At 33.5% G+C, this 21,435-nt stretch overlaps 1 long non-coding RNA gene across 1 annotated transcript; it reads right to left on the bottom strand.

The window, feature by feature from the left end:
• Positions 1 to 19,511: 19,511 nt before the first annotated feature.
• Positions 19,512 to 21,142, bottom strand: LOC120091788 (uncharacterized). Its single transcript, XR_005485835.2, has 4 exons — positions 20,738 to 21,142; positions 19,957 to 20,183; positions 19,781 to 19,868; positions 19,512 to 19,699 (listed from the first exon to the last, which is right to left on the bottom strand). It is a non-coding gene; the product is annotated as an uncharacterized LOC120091788 (long non-coding RNA).
• Positions 21,143 to 21,435: the final 293 nt, after the last annotated feature.

Genomic DNA, 21,435 nt, shown 5'->3' with positions numbered 1-21,435 from the left:
CTATTTCTAGCTTACTTTGACCCTTTGCTAAATAGTGACTTAAGCACTGGAAGTTTGTGGCAGACACCATATCGATGTTTTATTCGTTTACCTTGCAGGTCGCCTTCATTCCCCAAGTTTATAAATTCCCGTTGAAGGCACAGGTTAAGTGAGTTTCTATGTCTAGATTTTGTCAACAACAATTATTATATAAATATTATGTTTAAATTTCAACTACTTAATAAAAATATTCCATAGTAGTGATTTAAATTAATTGATTTTTTTTTTAAAAATAATCAAACGGGAAAACAATTTTCATGGAAGCTATATCCCCGCTAATTCTCCTTGGAGAATCCCCATCCCGATCTCCGTAGAAATTTTTGCTAGGATGAAGAATAAAATGGGAAGTGGAGATGAAGACGGGTCAGTCATCCTTGTCCTCGACTCGCCCCGTGAACATTTCTAATTATCTATCGCTACTTTAAAGGAAAAAAAATTTATCGAGTAATTTAAAATATTGGAGAAAATATCTTTCTACTATCTAGATTTCAAGTCTAATTTTCATTTAGTTTTTAGGTTTCAGATTGTTATACTTTTACTTTTTAAGTTATGAATGTTGTTTCCATTTAACCCCTAAGTTTTAAATGATACATTTTCATCATTGAAATTTTTTAATTCGATTTTTATTTGGTTCCTATGTTTTAATATTTTATACTTTACCTTGGAATTTGAAGTTCTCACATTTGGTCTTTGACGTTAATTTTAATTGATTCATTTATAATAATTATGGTGTAATTTTTTTTTACTTAATTTTAATAGAGATAGATAATTAGTTGAAACTAATTTGAATAGAATTTATTTAATTCTTTTAAGTTAACTAATAGTAACTAATATCAATAACGGTAAATAAGTATTTAGAAAAAAAATTAAATTAAATTCAAAATTTAAAGGTAAGAGTGTAATATTTTAAAATTTATAAACTACCTAAAAATTAGGTTCAAAATGGAGATATCCAAAAATATTCTAAAATATATATTTATAATTGATAAAAAAAAGATTTCGCTATTTTAAAAGAGATCTTTTTAAATATAAAAAATATTTAAAAATATTTACACTTTGTAATAAAAAGTTTCAAACGTACAAAGTTACACAGCGTAAATATTTTGTAGACTTTTCTATTTATAAGAATTTTTCATTTTAAAATGTAACTAAATCTGCACACCTTTTTTTTTCCTAATTGATTTTTTTTAAGTATCATAATAGTTTAATACTTTTAGGATATTAAGAAATATTTACATTAAGCGAAATTTAGCAGAAATAAATAATAGTGTGAACGGGAAATTGCAGTGTAAAATCAAATAGGGAAATTAATAACTAAAAATAAATTTCCGTTCGTTTTAGTTTGTGTTCTTTTTAACAAATAAAGAATAATAAAAATTAAAGAGAAGAAAATTATAGTCAGCAGCGGCAACTGCCATCGATAGTAAAAGAAGAAAGGAAAAAAAAAAAAAATACAAATACAATTTTTTTTTATAAAAAAAATCAATAATTTAAAATTTTGGGAACGAAATATTTTTTTAATAAAAATAATAGGGCATAAAAAAAAAAAAATTTGACGAACCAAAGTGAAAAAATGCAAACCTAATTTAAATCTCAATGACTAAAAGTATCATTTTTCACAAAAAGGCAACAAATGATATAATTAAGTTGATTTTCTTAGTTTAACAATTATGAAGGTTAGAAATCAAAATAAATTAGAAAGATTTGGATGATAATTGACATCTTATAAAATGTTATAAATTTTTGTCAACATGTCGACATTTCAATCAACATCTTAATTAAAATTTACATATATTTATAGGTTCAACATTAATGTGAGAGGTAAATCAAAATTTTCATTATATGAAATCGAGGAAGATCTACTTTAAGTTTATTTATCAATTTAAATATTAGGAAAAAAAATACTTTTTTGGTTCAAAATTTTTGGTCTAGTTTTCATTTTGTTCTTAAATTTTAAAATGTTACCTATTTAAAATTTCGAGTTTGATTTTAATTTAGTCCATATGTTTTAAAATATTATAATTTTACTTTGAGATTTGAATTTTGTTTTAATTGATCCTTATGTTTCAAGATTTATCCTTATAATGTTAGTTTTTCATTAAATATCTACTTTCCGTGTTGAATGTTAATATATATTAATTAATTTAAAATAATTAAAAAATTAAAAGAATTGTAATTTACTCAATTTTACTATTTCCGTCACCATTAAAAATATTTTTAAAATTTTACTTCATAATTATTTTAAATTAATTAATAGATATAATGACGAAAAGTGAGTATTTAATAGAAAAAAAATAAAGAGTAATAGTATGAATCTTGGATCTAAATTGAAACAAATTCAACACTTAAGATAAGATTGTAACATTTTGAAATATATGAATAAAATTCGAACTTAAATCTTAACGAGGTGATATTTTAAATATTAAAAATCAAATAAACCAAAAAAGATTTAGGATAAAAAAATGAATTTTCCATGAAATATTATTATAAATTATATATTTACATCAACGTTTTCGATGGAATTTTGGATCCCAAGAAGAATATGAAATAAAGGTAGGTAAGCGCGTGGAAGATAAAAGAAGAGTGGGCGCGTGGGAGAGTTGATAATAATTAATTAAAAAGAAAGAAAGGGGGAAATTAGTGGCGGAGGAATGGTAGAGTCTAGAGATTTCTTGAGTGGGGCACGTGTTGAACAAGGATTTTGATTTGCTTTTGCTTTTGAGTCTCTTTGCCGTTACGTTTGTCTTTTCTCACTTCACATGGTTTTGTCTCAAGCCCCTTCGATCCCTCTTAAACCCTAATATTCCCTTTTTCTTATTTAATTTAATTACTCATTGTCTCGTCTCGACTTTACCTATGTGTATCTTAAAAAATTATTTTTTTAAAAAAATTTGATTAAAATTATATTATTTTACTTAAAAAAAAAAGATGAAAAGCATGGTAAGATATTGAAAGAAAATAAACTTAATTTTTTACAAAATCAAATGGTTACCAAATGACGTTTGAGTATTCTTTTTTAATGATACTTGCATATTCTGATGATCCATTTCATTTTGAATGTGGTATGAATTCATTTCATTCGTGTACTGCTAATGTACTTAGGTGTTAGATGGCCACAAACTTCTACCTTGATTCATCCTCGAATTACATTATAGTACGAGAAGTTTCGCTCCCATCTATAATGCTCAAACTACGCTTGACAACTTCAACATTCTTGTGCTTCCTACGATCTGGTCACGTCATCTCACTTTTCTTATTTATTATAATTGTATAATATTCATGTTATGGTAAAACTAAACCAGCTACATATACATTATCTCGAACTTCATATTTTTTTCCTTCAAAGAATATGATGGAAAAGAACTTAAATCCCTCTATTGTTGAAGGCTTGAAATACCTATTGATATTTAAAATTTGTAAATTAGAGGATTCAACATCAATATAAACATCTATTGATCTCAATATAAATATGTACACTAATAATATGATATATATAGGTTTGAAATTAAAAACAATTTAATTATTGATTTAAATAATTTTTTATAACATTTTTATTTACATAAATACTTGTTGATATCGATATGTCCATCATTATATCCATAAATGGAAATCTCAATATCGATATTGACATAGGTAGTTTATGTTAGGATTTGTGTCCTAAAACTTTATAGTAATTCAAGGGTATAACAACTGGAAAAGAGTGTTCCAATAGTACTATTAGGAAATGGAAATGACCACCCTAGTAGTAAACGAATACTATGACTCAATGGAAAATGAAAGAGTAACCAGAGGAATGTGACAAATACAGTGAACTATGATGATCAAATTGTTCATACATACCAGTATTATTTAAAATGAACAAAGTTAATATCAGAGTAGCACAGCGAAAGCGCAGTAAAAAGGAATAGAAGAAGGTTGTAAAGTTTACAACCAAAGGATGTTGTCAAAGCCTAAGTTATAAGTAGGTTCGAGCAAATTTCGAGGATGAAATTTCTTTTAGGGGGGAAGAATTTGTAAAGCTCGAACCCTAATTATTTTAAGTAAGAGAAAGTAATGAGATGTCTCTTAATGAGTTGAATGAAGCCATGAAGAAATAAGCTCATGTAAGCTAAGTGTAAACCCCGAGTTCCTAAACAAGTATGTTTCGCCAAAGGAATGATATACTAAATATTATATAAGTGAAAATCTATGCAGATTATAGAGGTTGAGGAGAAAAGAAAAGAAAAACGTATTAAATAAAGAAACTCACTTATTGGCTTGGGCTGAGTCATTAGATATGAGTTGACGTGGCGAATTATCCTTGAATTTAGGAGGTAGCAGGAAGATTAAAAGGGAAAAGGAACTTCGAAAGTTTGGTTTTGACAATCTACAAGAACAAATTTAGTGAAATCAGTGCCATTTGAAAGATGAAAGAATCTAATTTTCAAAGTTGTCTTGCCGGAGAAAGATGGCAGAAGAAGAAGAATGGAAAGTGATGAAATTATAGGAGGGACAAAATCTTGGGTTAATCAGAGCCTGAGGTGAAGATTTGGATCTCTAGGCCAAACTATAAGGAATTTGTGGCTAAAATTTTAAGATAAGAAAGCTAACTCAATTCTAAATATGTTTGTAGAAGGAAGTTTCTTCAAAAGAGGTTTAGATTTTGAGTTATGAATTTTTAAAGTTGTAACAGAGGATCTGGGCATAAGCAGACAGCTGCTTAGAAAGATTAAGCAGGTAGCTCAAGAGCAAGAGGGAGCGAGAGCGAGCGAGAGAAAGAGAGAGCAAGAGGAAGTGAGAGCGAGAGGTGGATCTCGCTAGGGACGGAAATCTTGCTGGTTTGCATTGAATCTCGCTGGATTTGCACTAAATCTCGCTGGTTTGCACTAAATCTCGCTGGAAAGTGCCAAATCTCGCTGGGAATGGTAAATTTCGCTCATAAGGGTGATCTCGCTCATGATGATTTTCTCGCTAGAAATACTTTTTTTATTGATAAAAGTTGTATTAGTAAATGAATTAATTAAGGTATTTTACTAGGAATTCTCAGTGGTTTAATCGGAAAATATTCCTTTCAGGCCAAGAAGAGCTAAGAGAAGCATGTAACTCGTTAAGAGGCCAACAAGCTGTGAGTGACTATGTGATGAATTAATGTTTTTATTGATTTAGAAATTATGATTTCTTTAAAGTTATTCTCATGCTAAGTGTATAGATGAAATGCCAAGCAACGTAACTGTGGAACTATTTCTCATGCTATGTAAAGCATGTTTTCCATGGAATTGATATGATTTAAATATGTTATCTTTTTCAAATGCTTTCAGCATGTTTAAGTAACTTTATTTTTATGATAAACTAGTATGATGGATGAATTAGTATGATGATCTGAGCACTAATCTTTAGTGTTCAACTGAATGCTGTGACTAGTTACGTACGGATACTGAAGAACAATGAGAAGGTATCCTTTCAATTAAATGTTTATGACTAGTTTTACTTAAAACAAGGTACCAAAGGACATTTGAGAAGGTACTTGGCCAATTTGATACTGAAAGACTTTTGAGAAGGTATCCGGCCAAATTGATACCGAAGGACATATGAGAAGGTATCTAACTGGTACCGAAGGACACTTGAGAAGGTACCTGGCCAATTTGATACCGAAGGACTTTTGAAAAGGTATCCGGCCAAATTGATACCGAAGGACATATGAGTAGGTATCTTAGCAGCTCGATACTGAAGGACGTTTGAGAAGGTATCTGAGTAGAAGTACCTGAGGATACTGAAGGACAATGAGAAGGTATCCTAGTCAGGTACATAAGGTACGACGGTACTCAGTTATAACCACGTGCACATAGGTAATACGACGACGAGGGATTGAGCAAAAGAGTTCTCCCCGACTAAGGTTGACGTTGAGGGTTAGAACTATTAGTTCACTCTCAACTAAGGATAAAGGCAGTCATATATTCTTCTAGGCTAGAAGGATAGTTTGAAATTTCTAATGCTTGTGAATGTTTATCAACGTTTGATGTTTACTAATGTATAAGTTTTCCAAGTATGTTTTTCATGTCTAATGCATGTTAGTGGTTTTACAAGCTAGTAACTTATTTCACAAAATATGAAGCATGCGTTAGGGTTAAAGCTAAGGTTGAATGAAGCTTGACGTACTATGTTTTAAATACCTAAAGTTGCCAAAGTACATGCATTGGTATTTCTAAACATAATGAGTAGGGATAATGGTAGGGAAAGTATTTGAATAGATTTACCTAAGGTGTTGACGGTACGTAACAAACTCCGTGTGTATGTAGGCAAGTCTGAATGAGAGGCCGAGGTATAGGTCTTTTGGCTGGTAATAGACGGTGGGAGCTAGAGCGGTGTATGCTCGTTCTCAACCAGGATGTAATGATGATTATTGATGCATAAAAGTTGTTATCAACGTTTATGTCTTAAGGATGTTGCTTGAGATGCCATCGGTATACTTAAAGAGATCGATGTAGGTATCTCTTCTAGCCATAGTTTAATGTGAACAGGTTGAAGTAGAGGTCTCATCTGGCCATGGCTTGATGTTAGGAATTAGAGCAGTGAATGTTCATTCTCAACTAAGATACAGGTTTCAGATACATTGGTTTAAAAGGTTTTAAGTACACATTTGCTTGGTATATTTTAAGTTCTAGTATTATATTTTCAAGCTTTCAGTTTAAGCATGAGTTTTACATTTTATTAAGTCACTCACTGGGATTCTAGCTCACGCTTCGAATGTTTTCCTTTCCAGGTAGCGGTTAGCTCCCAAAAGACTTTTCTGCTGCTGCTCTGCCACTCAAAGAAACAGGTTGAGGGAAGCGTAATTGAAGACCTATATTAGCTAGTACACATGTGTCTATCTAGTGACTAGTATTCTTGATGGGGCTCACTAGGTGGTAATATCCATGTATAATAATGTTGCGGAACCTTGTAGTGTAAATGTATTAAGTTCTGAGTTAATATATGTGTATTCAGGGTTTGAGTATTAGTTAACAAGTAAAATAGGCAGTAAGTGCCAGCAAAAGGGTTGGTAACTGCTGCAGTCACTATTCCGTCCAGGTTAGGAGGGTAATCTGGTACAAGGTGTGACACAATGTCCTAAGACTCCTAAAAAAGTTGAGGATATGAGATGGATCCCTTATGCATCTACTGTGGACAATTTGATGTATGCGATGTTATGTACTAGATCTGACATCTGTAATGCAGTAGGGCTAGTTAGTAGATATCAATCTAATCCAGGATTAGATCACTGGACCACCGTTAAAAACATCCTCAAGTATCTATGGAGAATGAGGGACTACATGCTTGTGTATGGTTCTAAGGATTTGATCCTTACGGGATACACGAACTTTTATTTTCAGACTAATAAAGATTCTAGGAAATCCACATAAGGATCAGTGTTCACTCTTAACGGAGGAGCAGTAGAATGGTGAAGCAGCAAGCAAGGGTGCAACGCTGACTCCACCATAGAGACTGAGTATGTAGTGACCAAGGTGTATCGCTGACTCCACCATCATTGACTCATCCGAGAGATTGTGCATCGAGAGGACGTGATTGTCACGCAGATAGCTTCAGAGCATAACGTTATTAATCCGTTTATAAAGGCCCTAACGGCTAAGGTGTTTGAGGGTCATCTGCAGAGTATGGGTCTATAGGACAGGCAACGTCTAGACTAGGGCAAGTGGGAGATTTGTACTAGGCGCGTGTTATGCTCTAGTTTATTATTTGTGTACTTTGTATTTTGACTATATTTTACATCCCACTAGCTTTAAGTTAAGTGGAAGATTGTTGGGGTTGATGCCCTAAATCTCGTAAGGTTCTATAGTTTGTAAACATTATTGAACAAACTCATTGTGTTTTGAATAAAATATATGATATTTTATTCAAATTCATTGTCAATAAAATATATGATATTTTAGTTGCATTAACCACAAACCAATAAACTAACATCCAAGGTTATCTTTGTAACTTAAACATGTATGTAGAGACATACGGGTGGATCATGTTTAAGTGATAATCTAAATGGTCTGTAGTAGATGGATAAAGTTGGGTACCTTATCCTGGTGACACTACGAATATGGCCTACTTTGTAGGTATTACAATTGTTGTAAAGTGTTACAGATGATCTGATCCTGATCATTTGTGTATTGACATGTGAGCGGAGATATACTATACAAAGGAGTTTGTATAAGATCAGACCATGAAATGTTTAGTCTTGTTATATAACGTCATTCATAATAGAGACTTACATTTCACCAGGATGACTATAGGTAACATGTTCTAAATCTTGAGTGAGTTGTGAACTTCTGCTTATGAGGGCAACCATTTGATTTACATGGGTGAGAGTGGCCAGATCACTGACTTAACAAGCCTACCATTTTGGGGATTCATCTGATAGGGAGTTGGGAACACAGCTAGACAAGATGGAATTCACTCTTTCACTTAGGTAGGGGTAAATAGATAAATTTCTATCTTAAATGCTGATTTCGGGTCTTGAACAATGTGGCGCCACACCCTCTCCTAGCTCGAAAGGGGTTTAGTCATAGTTGAACTATGTTCTATTGTTCATTAAAAGGATCAGTGGTACTTAAGAAGTTAGATGTAACTACAGGGGCAAAATGATAATTTGGCCTAGCTGTACTTACGAGCAATTTGTGAAGGATTATCATACTGTTGATTGGTTATATCCAATGGACATAGAAATATATCTGTAGTACAAAGAATGCAGCTATCGGTCTTTAGTGGAGTGCCCGACATTAACAAATGGTGAATAATTTAATTAAAGAGTTTAATTAATTATTCATATACCATTGGAGCTTCAAGCTACAGGTTCATATGGTCCCCCTTGGTAGCTTAATAGGATTAATTGATAACCAGTTCTTGGATTAATTTGAATTGTTCAAATTAATAGAGGAATATATAATTAAGTTGTTTCAATTATATGTGCTAGAATTATTGTAATGTATTTGATACATTATAGTTTAATGAGAGGAAATAAATATTTAAATAAGATTTAAATATAGTTTTGGATTCATAGTTGTTAAATTTAATATAAATATAATTTATATCAAATGTCATATAAGAGAGAAAAGAAACTATAGTTTATATTGTATGTGATAAATATTAAAACTATAGATTATATATCTATATCTATATATATATATATGTATATATATAAAATATGATAAGTTAGTTGTCATATTTATAATTATATTAATTATTATTTTAATAATAAGGGAGAGAGTTACAACTCCCTTCCCCTTCTTTTCTCTCAACCCAGTGCGGATGGTGGTTATTTTTGGCATGTAGAAAAAGAAAAGGTTTCTTTTTCTTGCTAAGAGAATCGAATTGACAGTGAGAAAACAACAGAAGAGTTCTGTGTGTATTTGAGTTTTTGAGAATATTCTCAATCCTTCCTCTTACCATTAAGTTTTTCCTCAAATCCAAAATAGCTAGAGCCCACCACTCATAAGTTCTCACCCTGAGAATACCGAGAAAACCTTGTCGTTGTGTTCGAACTTGTTCAAGGTTTTTTTTTTTGGGAGAAAGTCTTCAAGAGGTTCGTGTGCTGTTCGAGGGAATTCTTGAAGAACGATCTTCAAAGGTGAGGTTTCTAAAACCCTTTCATTAGCATACTATAATTTATAAATAAATGCATATCTTGTCTCTTGTTTATTGTAAAATTTATATTTAATGAAAAATGGATTTGGCTCAATCTTGCTTATGCTCAAGGTTCTCTTCTCTAAGAGTTTCTTCACCTCCAAGGGCATTTTGGTCTTTTTGGCTTTCTCTTTCCTGATTGATGCAATTAACCTCTATTTTGGCCTGTTTTAACTCCATTTTGTCACTAACACCCTGTTCTACCTTTTAAGTGCTCAAAACCTATAAAATAGTCAAATAAATACATAAAATACAAAAAGAATAACGAATTAAGCGGAGCAAGATAGAATATTTTTTGTGCTATTAAACACCCCCAACTTAATTTTTCATCGTCCTCGAGCAAGGTGGAATAAATACATATTCATACAAATGATATGCTCATTCACATGATGTGTCGTTACTCAAGTCTAAACAATCTCCTAGAATTCAACTTTCACTCAACAATGAAATCAATCCATATTCAATCAACGAAGCACAATTTAAAATTAATTATAGACTTGATCATGCAAGAGTGAGTTCAAAGCCTTTCTAGTTAAGTTCTAGCAACCCAAAATGGTATTAATGGCTTTCAATTTGTTTTCTCCCTAAACTGGCTCATGCACTAACCATTAAGTGCCAAAAAAAAAATAAAAAATCAAAGCAGTAATTTTTCAACTAAGGTGCATGAAATTAAACTCTAGGGTACCCTAAACTTGCATTTCTTTTACCTAGGGGCATTAGCTTTCACACATCACTGCAAGGAACTATACTCACTATTTTCTCGTGAATGTCCTAAATAATCATAGTAAAAGTAGCCATTCTACCCTTAGTCATGACGGGATTGGAATTCCTCGCAGCGGAAGCAATTGGCAGTCGTGTTTTCTAAATTCGTTTTACAGAACATTCAAAATACAAAGTGATGGAAACTAAGGATAAACAACGACCTAAGCATGCTACTACGTGAAAATACAGAGAGAAGAAGGGAAAAGGATATCACATATCCTTGAAGTACCGTCTTCTTACTTCCTTTCCACAACATGTCTTCTTCTCCCGATCTCACGAACCCGACACCATGAATACAACAACAAGGAAGAGGAAACCACCACGAGACCTTCCTTGTTATTCTCAAGGATGAGAAACATTAGAGAGTTGTGGGCTTCTAATTCTTAACTTTGTGTAAAGGGAGAGCTTGAGAGCTTGAGAGAAAATACATAGAGATTCATTAGGGAGGAGATGAGATTCTAGCACCAATATTTTACGTATCTTGAGGTTAAGGGGGTTGAGGGATTTATCAAAGTAACCCACGTCTTTTAGGTGGATATAGGTCATCTATTCCCCAACATCCTCAGCATCTACAACTTCAATTGGCTCAATCACTGGCTCTGAATCAAGCGTCAAGGAGCTCTCAATGCAGTTAATAGCAGAGATGACACTAACATTACGCACATTGGACACAAGTTGGAAAGGAAGCTTCCCATACTGAGTGTCTAGCCTACTAACCGTGTTGACCAACTGGGAGATCTGGGTGGCCATACTCTGGATGTGAAAGGCAGTGGTCTGCTGGAACTACTCTTGGCTCTACTTGATGTGCATAGTGGACTTTGCCAAGCTCTTGACCATGTCCTCTAAGGGCATACTCAAACTGTTCCCACCATGGTTCCCTCGATTGCCTCAACGGTTGTAATTGTACATCCGTCCCCCTTGTTGATTCCCAACATAATTCACTTCAACTACTTGCTTTTGAGCTTGCAGAGCCTTTGCAGAACAGACCTGTTTCACAAAGATAAGGAGTTCATCAATTTCAACTTTAAGTTAACTTACCTTTTGTGAAGATGTAGAAGATTGAAAATATGATCTTGCATTCCAAACTGCTAGGCATTGGCTGCCATGATGAAGATGAGTGCTCTAGCCTTTAAAGTCATCTTATTGATAAGGGCTCATTTTACAACTGCATCAATGGTACTTCTATTATTAGAGACAAGCTCTTCATAGAAGTACTGTATTAGGAGCGTATAAGAGATTTGATGATGGGAAAAGTTACCATAAAGGCACTTAAAGTTCTCTCAATACTCATATAGGGTCTCGCCTCCAAATTGGGTGATGCCTTAATTCTCTTTCCTGATCCTTGCAGCTTTAGAGGTAGGAAAGAATTTCTTCAAAAATTTCTTCTTCCTCTTGGCCCAGGAGGTCACTGATCCAGTAGAAAGATAGTAAAGCCAATCATTAGCTTCGTCTTTGAGGGAGAAGAGAAAGGCCCTCAAATTTATCTGCTCCTCTATAACACCATGAGGTATCATACCATCACATACAATATGGAACTCCTTTAAGTGCTTGGGCGGGTCCCCTCATGTCAAACCATAGAAAATAAGTAGTAAGTGAATTAATCTAGTGCTGATTAACATTAGGTGCAACAAGGTCCCTTAATGTACGTTCCATCTTAGGCTGGGCCATCGTTTCCTCTTCTTCTTCTAAATGATCTTCCTCCAATGTGCCTTTTGCATGGATTTACTCTTATTTAGCTCTTTGTTCTCTAGTTTCTCCCTTTCATCTTTTTTCCTCCCTACCAAGCTCTTCAAAATACAATAAAAAATTTCGATCCTAAGAGGATCAGGTCATATAGAAAAAGAAAAATCCAAGAACGAACAAAGAATTAAAAATCCTTTGAAAGAGAAAATACTTGGCTCCTAGGCGACGATGCTAATTTGGTTCAAGTAGATTTGGTAGCCTAAATCTGGACCAATAACTTTACCATATCCACTCAAAACTAATGTTATAGTGGTAACAGTAGATCAAACTCAAAAAGCCTTCGAATTTTTCAATTAAACAGTTTTTTATCTGAGGTAACCAAATGAAGGTTTTGAAATTGATTGACTGCGAGAAAATTAAATTGCATAAAAATAAATAGAGTAGTTGTGATAAAAATGAGAAAAATGTTTGTTATTGCAAAATTTCCCTATTCAATATATTTTCTTATAGAATTCTCATAACATGAATTTCAGTATTTGTTATATTTAACCGAATTAATTGGTAAAGACAATTAATCATCCCAATTATCTTATTAACCCAAATCGGATTAGATGAAAAGCAAACAAATCCAAGTGGTCTAATAGCATTAAGTTCAAAGGCAAAGTTAAGTCGAATATCTAACAGGAAAAGTATTAATTAATCCTTTGTTTGACTCAATCATAGGTTGATTAGAACAATGCTTGTCATTAACCCCTCACAAGTTAAACTAACCTATTGCTTCTTGCATATTAACGTATAATTAAATGTCACGTATCATACATTAATCAAAAAGCAAAAATCATACAATCCCCAAGCGTCCGATAATATGATAAAATTCTATTAAAGTAGAATTGAGTCCAGGTAATACAAATAAAGTCAAGTTCAAATACTTACAAAGTACATGAATAGGTAGAAAAATCCTAAGATCCAAGCTAGATTAAGTACCTTAGCCATTATCAACATGCTGATCAATGGGGTAGAGTTTGGACATATCTACTGAACAAAAAGAGAAGATAAGAGAAGAGAAATCAGTGGAAGTTGGCTGAAATCGGCAGATTGGCAGAACCCTTGACCTAGGCAGTAGAAACAGATATTTATATAAAATCTTGATATCCCCACGACACTAAGGTGCAGTGTCGCGATGCTGACGAAAATCCTTGTGAAGTTGATTTCAAAGCATCGCAGTGCCATAGGGCAGTGTCGTGGCATTGCACCAAATTCGGTGCTCCTGGAAAGAGTGTCGAGCACTAGACGTTATGCTATGCACTATGCCTCCAAAGGAATTTTGGTCATTTTTGGCATTTTCTTTCCCAATTGATGCAATTAAGCTCCATTTTAGCCTGTTTTAAATCCATTTCATCACTAACGACCCCTTCTACCACTTAAGTGCTTAAAACCTGTAAAATAGCCAAATAAACACATAAAATACAAGAAAAATCACGAATTAAGTAGAGCAAGATAGCACATTTTCGGTGCTATCAGTGACATTATGATCATATCATAATGATTAGTACATGAAATTTAATGTACTATGTCTGATTAATAGAGATGAGATAAGATCTTAACTTCAAGCATTAGGTACAATTTGGATGAAATTGTGCTGCAACAGGAGAAACGTGGTCTTGTTAAACTTAGTATATATTAAGTACTTTATTAAACATATTCATTACACCGACGCCAAACTCCACTAAGAACATGCAATAGAGATTGCAATTTTTTAACATTGTTTCCTCCAAAAATATTTGAGAAACAATTTTGGATTATGAAAGTGTTGAAAAATCGGTTTACAACATTTTAGTATTTGGATAAGTTGAGATATTCGTGTCAAAACGAACCTTTAATAAATACGCGTGGCGAAACAAATGTTTGAAATTACACCTAAATGTAGATAGTCCTTAAAGGAGTTATAAAATGACCTTTTGTACACTCCAAAATAAAATAATATATTTGTGTGGCAAATACTAATTTTATTAGGATTGTCATATAAAAGGCTACAAACCTGTAGAAAAGTTAATTTGTGTTGATGAACTAGTTCCAAGTAGAACTACTTAATAATTAACAAGTGTTGTTAACCATTTATTTTCATCTAAAAGTCAATTTCTAATTGTCAACTAGATAAGTCTTGATCATAGTGGGAGAATTAGGAGATAACTCAACCTTTATAAAGACTTACTTGAAGTCTATTGTCATATTAGATGACAAGATGAAAACATATAAATCTCAAAAGTAGTAGGAGAGTTATGAGATGATTCGACCTTCGCTATGACTTATTGAAAATCAAAGTTGTCATAATGAATGACAAAAATTAAATAATGTTGACAAAATAAATTATGTCAAAGTCATAAAACTAGAGATAAAGCATATATATTCAATCTCAGTCTATTTTTATAGATTTTCTTGATGGGGAGAACCTAAATGATATGAATCTACAAAAGGGAGACTCGAAAGTGTAGAACTTGGAGATAGAGATCTTTAAAATAAGACTCTTGGCGTAAGGTGAAAACTAGCGATGGAACTGGTGGATGAAAAGACTATGAGTCAATTTTCTCACTAGTTACTATAATAGAGTTTTTATCTATTATTTGATTCATTGTTCCATATGAGATATGTAAAAATGATTTAATTTTTTTGTGAAAAGAAGTTCAATGCATCTACACAAATTCAAGCAAATTTTCAAAGATCCAATTGTAAAAGGTTTGCAAAATTATGATGTTCATTTCAAAAATAAATTTCACAATTAAGATCTTTGAGAATAATGGTTGATAGTATCATATGAAGGAACTCTAAATTGAGATCCAGTGAGCGGAAGCGGATCGTTCCAAATTCCATTAAGAAAGAACACAAACAATTATAGTCTAAACGGAAACTATTATGCATAAACAGTAAATTAAAGCATGCTTTTTTAAAAGACTGAACAAGGGATAGAGTATGTAAACTTTTGAAGAACATTTCTTCAAGTATCCCTTGATCGTTCAACAACTCGTTTAACAACATGAACTCGAATGCAATGATCAGAATACGATCTTAGCGAACGACTGGATGCACCTCGATCACAATCAAGTTCAACCCGATCCTCGAACTGAACTAGAACACCACCATAATGGTTACCTTGGTATTCTCGGTGTGAGAATCCAGGAGTTGTGGACTCTGTATGATTTTGGATTGAGGAAAGCAGGAGGTAGACGATCGAGTAAGTGGGAGATGAAACCTATCGTATAGATTAGATACTCGATCGTTTATAAAGACGAAGCCTATCGTATAGACTTTACTACTCGATCGTGTAGCAATGAGTAAATGAGTAACTATCGCATCATAAACTCGTAACTCGATCGTGTATGCTCTCTATGCTATTGTTTAATAGAACACTTTTACTTGATAGCCTTTTGTGAGATTATTCCGAATGAATCATCAACTGAATTTTGGAAAACCATTTTTCTTTTATCTCACAGTTACCATAAAACTTCCAATAACCTCCCACTCAAATCGGTTAGTAGAAAAAAAAGAATAATTAATTATCATATAATGAATATGTTATAAATAAATATAATAACCAAGTTATTATATTATATTTATAACCTATATTTTTAATATTTTATCATATGAAATATATAAACCATAGTTCTTTTTCTATTTTATGGTATTTAATATAAATCATATTTATATTAATTTCTCCAATGATAATGTATCAAATACATTGAATCAATTATATCACATATAATTGAATTTTCTCTTGTTAATTTAAACACTTCAAATTAACCTAAAATCTGTTCTCAACTTGAACTCATTGAGCTACCAAGGGGACCTCAGGGACCTGTAGCTTGAAGCTCCAACAGTACGTGAATAACTGATTAAACTCTTTAATCACGAGATCCACCATTCGTTAACTATTGGTCACTCCACTAAAACCGACAGTTGCACTCTTCGCACTACAGACATAAACCAATCAATAGTGCGATGACCCTTCACAAATTGCTCGTAAGTACAATTGGCCAATTCACCATTTTGCCCCATGTAGTTACATCTAACTTCTTAAGTACCCTTGATTCCTCTAATGAACAATAAGTCATAGTCCTACTATGACTAAGTCATCTCAACTTGAACTCATTGAGCTACCAAGGGGACCTCATGGACCTATAACTTGAAGCTTCAACAGTACGTGAATAACTGATTAAACTCTTTAATCACGAGATCCACCATTCGTTAACTATTGGTCACTCCATTAAAACCGACAATTGCACTCTTCGCACTATAGACATAAACCAATCAATAGTACGATGACCCTTCACAAATTGCTCGTAAGTACAATTGGGCCAATTCACCGTTTTGCCCCATGTAGTTACATCTAACTTCTTAAGTACCCTTGATTTCTCTAATGAACAATAAGTCATAGTCTTACTATGACTAAGTCATCTCGAGCCAGGAGAGGGTGTGGCTATTATGTTCAAGATCCCGAATCAGCCCTTAAGGGAGCAATTTATCTACTTACCCTGCTTTGGGAAGGAGTGAATTTTGTCTTGTGTAGCTGAGTTCCTAACTCTCCAATCAGATGAATCCCCAAAATGGTAGACTTGTTGAGTTGGCAATCTGGCATTCTCACCTATACAAATCAAAGGACTGCCCTCATAGGCAGGAGTTCCCAACTTACTCAGAATTAGGTCATGTCACTTATGGTCATTCTAGTGAAATGTAAGTCTCAATTATCAACGGCGTTATATAAAGAGACCAATTATTTCGTGGTCGGTCTTATACAAACTCTTTGTATAGGGTACTCCCGCTTGCATGTCTCCACTGAATGGTCAAGATCAGACCATTTGTAGTACTTTACAATACTTGTAACATCTACAAAGTGGACCGTATCTGTAGTGTCATTAGGATAAGGTATCCCTTCTTTATCCATCTACTATAGACCATTTAGGTTATTACTTAAGGCATGATCTACTTGTATGTCTCCACATACATGCTTAAGTTACATGAAATAACCATGGATCTTAGTTTATTGGATTTGAGTAAATGCTTATAAAATGACATGTATTTTATTAATAACAATATGTTCACAAAGTGTTTATAATCTACGAGACTACCAGGAGAATTAGGACACCAATCCCAACATCATAACCCATGACTTTGAACGTTGACAATGAAAAGAAAATGAATAGTGGGTATTTATCTATTTTATATTGATATTTACTCATTATGGATGAAGTAAAGACCAGTATGAAAGTTTGATTATTTAACCAATTGCAAATAGTTGATTTGAAATGATTTTGTATATTAAATATCCACATAGAGGTGTTAAGGACATGATGTTAAGTTTGTCTCATGCATCTTACATTTACAAAGTTTTTGTTGAATGTTCGATGCAATAGCTTCAGATGGAATGGTAATGCCTCATTCTACAATGAAGTTGATATGTCTAAGGAAAAGTTTCATAAGATCGTTCAAATGTTGAGAGGATGTAACTCATTTTTACACGAGACTTAATTAACATCTAATATACAGTTGGTTAGTCATGTCGGTTAAATCGATGGTATGACCATTGAGTTTAAACATTAAAACTTATGAATAATGAGACGTTGGTATATAAAATTTATGATTTGATCTTTTACAGAATACACTGTTTCATACAAGATTTAGAGAAATCCATGTTTTATCCTATGTGGTGTAAATTGGACTACAAGACATATTTTTGCTTGTGAAGTAATAATTGCATAGCCATAGTATATCTTAAGTATTGAAAGCCATTTCAAATATGAATTAGCCTATTTACTTTATGAGATAATGTGGTGTAAGGACTAAGTATGAGGATATTTATGAATAAGGACTAAGTATGAGGATATTTATAAATACCAAGTTGTAGGAATAAAAACAAAATGAGCAAAACATCATGGTGGTGACCAGATGGTATTTATTGACACAACAAATTTGAATAATATAAAGGATTCTCTAGGCTAAATCGTGAGATGATCTCCTAGAATATCTAGGACTACGAGACATGTCTCTAGTGTGCTAGGGCAGTATGTCGGTATAGAGTATGTCTTAGGATACATGTCTCACCGGCTTTAATGTAAGTGGGAGATTGTTGGGATATATGTCCTAAGGCCTCGTAGTTCATATGTTATTTGAAATAATGGTTGATTATTTTATATATACAATTATCCATTAAAGAAAGATTCAAGGTTATTTTATGAAACTTGAATAGTATGTGGTCGACATATAGGTGAATCATGTTCAAGTAATAACTTAAATGGTCTGTAGTATATGAATAAGGTTGGGTGCCTTATCCTAGTGACAATATGGATTTGACTCACTTTCTAATTGTTACAAGAGCTGTAAAGTGTTGCAAACGATTTGATCCTAATCGTTCGTGTGGAGACATGCTAGTGGGGGTATCCTATACAAAGAGTTTGTATAAGACTGGATTGCAAAATGATTATTCTCTCTTTATAATATCGTTAACTGAAGAAATTAACATTTCATAGGATGACCATAGGTGACTCGATTTTAATCCTAAGTAAGTTACGAACTCATGTCTATGAGGGTAGTCCTTTGATCTGTATGGGTGAGAGTGGTCAGATTTGATGACTCAATATGCCTACCTTTTTGGGATTTATCTGAGTAGGGAGCTGGGAACATAGCTACAAGATGGAATTCACTCCTCGTCTTTAGGGTAAGTAGATGAATTGCTCCCTTAAGCGCCGACTCTGAGTCTTGAAAAATGGGGCCCCTCCCTCTCATTGGTTCAAGAGGGTTTTGTTTATGGTAGCATCATAAACAAGTTGTTAATTAGAGGACCAGTAGAACCTAAGGAGTTTGATGTAATTACAGGAGTAAAACCTAAGGAGTTAGATGTAATTACAGGAGTAAAACGATAATTTTGACCCAACTGTAATTACGAGTGATTTATAAAGGGTCGACTTACTATTGATTAGTTATATCAATGGACACAAAGATATATCTACCCTGCGAAGAGTGTAACTGTGGGTCTTTAGTGGAGTGACATGTGGGTTGGCAACGGGGTCGGGGTGGGGCAGGGGGCATCCCCCATCCCCGCCGGTGGGGACAGGGGCGAGGATTCCTCGTCGAGGAAATGGGGTCCCCACGAGGCCCCATTCCTCGTTTCCCTGCGGGGATTCCCCATTCTTTTTAATTAAAATTTTTTTAATCCACAAAAAATCCATTAAATAAGTTTATCGAATTTCACGTTTTTTAATTCAAGTGATTTTATTTGAAATTTGACTAATGCACAACAAATGAACAAAAAACAATAGATTATTCTATGAAATAAACACAATTGACAATTAACTGACAATCAATTGACAATTTAAAAGCTAAAAAATCCATTAAAAAACTTTAAAACTTAAAATTTAATAAAGTTTGAATAAGGAAGTCAATTAAAGTCAAACGTCTTATACATTCAAATAAGTTTACAACTTAAAATTCAATAAAGCTCGTATTTCTCTCTTCAACGACGTTACAATCAAATCTTTCACCTTTCTTGGCATCATCACATCCTTAGTTGTATTCATTCCTACATTTAAAATGTAATAAACAAATAATATCATTAAAAAAAAAAACTAGACCACGAAATAATGTTAATCCTTGAGCATACCTTAGTCACCAGGCAATCTTTATCAGAATCATCTGCATCTTCTAAAACAGTTGCTAAATGTGTAACTATTTCTTTTCCGTGCTAGTACCTTACATTGTCAAATATTTGTAATAAAAGAAAATATTTATTAATATATTAAATGGTAGAAAGATGTAAAACAAAATAAACATACTAACCTGTCAAAACTTCAGTTGCAATCCAATTTTGAGCGCACATCAAAACCTCTATCATCTTTGGATGAAGTTTGTTACAATGTGGGCTTACAATTCTACCATAGGTACTAAAAGCAGACTCTGATGCAACACTAGATAACGGGATGGCTAATATGTCTCCAACTCAAAAGGTCAAAATCGGATGTTCGAGGTAAGACAGGTTCATCCAAATATGCATCAAACTGTTGCATCTGATTCATATTATTGGAATTTGATACAAACAAGTCATAATCATTAAAATCATTAAATTCGATATTCTGTGAGGTTCCATCTAAATTTCTAGACTAAAATTTCAAACATACACAAACATATTTTCCAAACATATTCAAGCCTAAAATTCAAAACATTCAAATATCAAACATACACGAACATATTTTCCAAACATATTCAAGACTAAAATTAAAAACAGTCAAATATCAAACATACACAAACATATTTTTCATACATATTATTTACTAATTTCAAGCATACTTTTCAAAAATATCAAATGGTCAAACAAGAGAACGAAAGAAAATTTTTTCCGGCACCGGCTTGAACTTTGAAGTCTTGAAAGTTGAACGGATAGATCTTGCCTCTCGAAATAGCACAAAGTCTATTTTTTTCGAAAGAAAAACAACACAAGAACCGTGAAAATATATAAAAAAAAACAAAGACTCATTAGTCATTATCTAAACATAGAAAGTGGCAAAGTCTATTTTTTAAAAGAGCAGAAAGTCTGTTTTTTAAAATAGCACATTGTCTTCACCTGAAATGGCACCGAACGGACGGACGCATACTCGCGGAGGCTGGAGGCGGACCCGGACGAGGCTGGAGGCAGATGGGGATGAGGATGGAGGCAGATGCAGAGGGATTTAGTTTTAGACACGGACGCAGAGGCTGGAGGCGGACGCGGATGAGGCTGGAGGCTTATGCGGATAAGGCTGGAGGCTTACGCGGATGCAGCGGACGAGGATGGAGCAGACGCGGACGCGGAAGACTCTTCATGCGGCGATGGACGAGGATGGAGCAAACGTGGACGAGGCTGGAGCAAACGTAGAAGACTCTTCACAACTTCAACGGCTGGAGCAGAAGACTCTTCACGACTTCAACGCAACGAATCACCTGGAGGCAGAAGCAACAGACTTCAACGGCCGTGCAATAGGCTTACAATAGTTTTAGGGATTTACTATTTTGGCAGAAAGGAAGGAGGAGAGGAATTTTGGGCTTGGGCTTGGGTTTTCTTTTAATTTTGGGTTTTTGGGCTTTTTACTTTTTTTATTTTGGGTCTGTTTATATACAAATTAATAAGTCTATAAAATTTCTAAATATATATATATATATATATATATATATATAAAGATATATATATATATATATAAATTCAGGGACGGGGATTAATCGGGGTCAGGGTCGGGGCGGGGATACTGTCCCCATCCCCGGACAGGGCCTCGAATAAATTCCCCG

The sequence above is a fragment of the Benincasa hispida genome, chromosome 11 (assembly GCF_027475165.1).
Source record: "Benincasa hispida cultivar pf3 chromosome 11, pf3_genome.v1.1, whole genome shotgun sequence".
Lineage (NCBI taxonomy): Eukaryota > Viridiplantae > Streptophyta > Magnoliopsida > Cucurbitales > Cucurbitaceae > Benincasa > Benincasa hispida.
The sequence above is the reverse complement of the archived record's forward strand: the minus strand, read 5'-3'. Positions and strand labels throughout refer to the sequence as shown.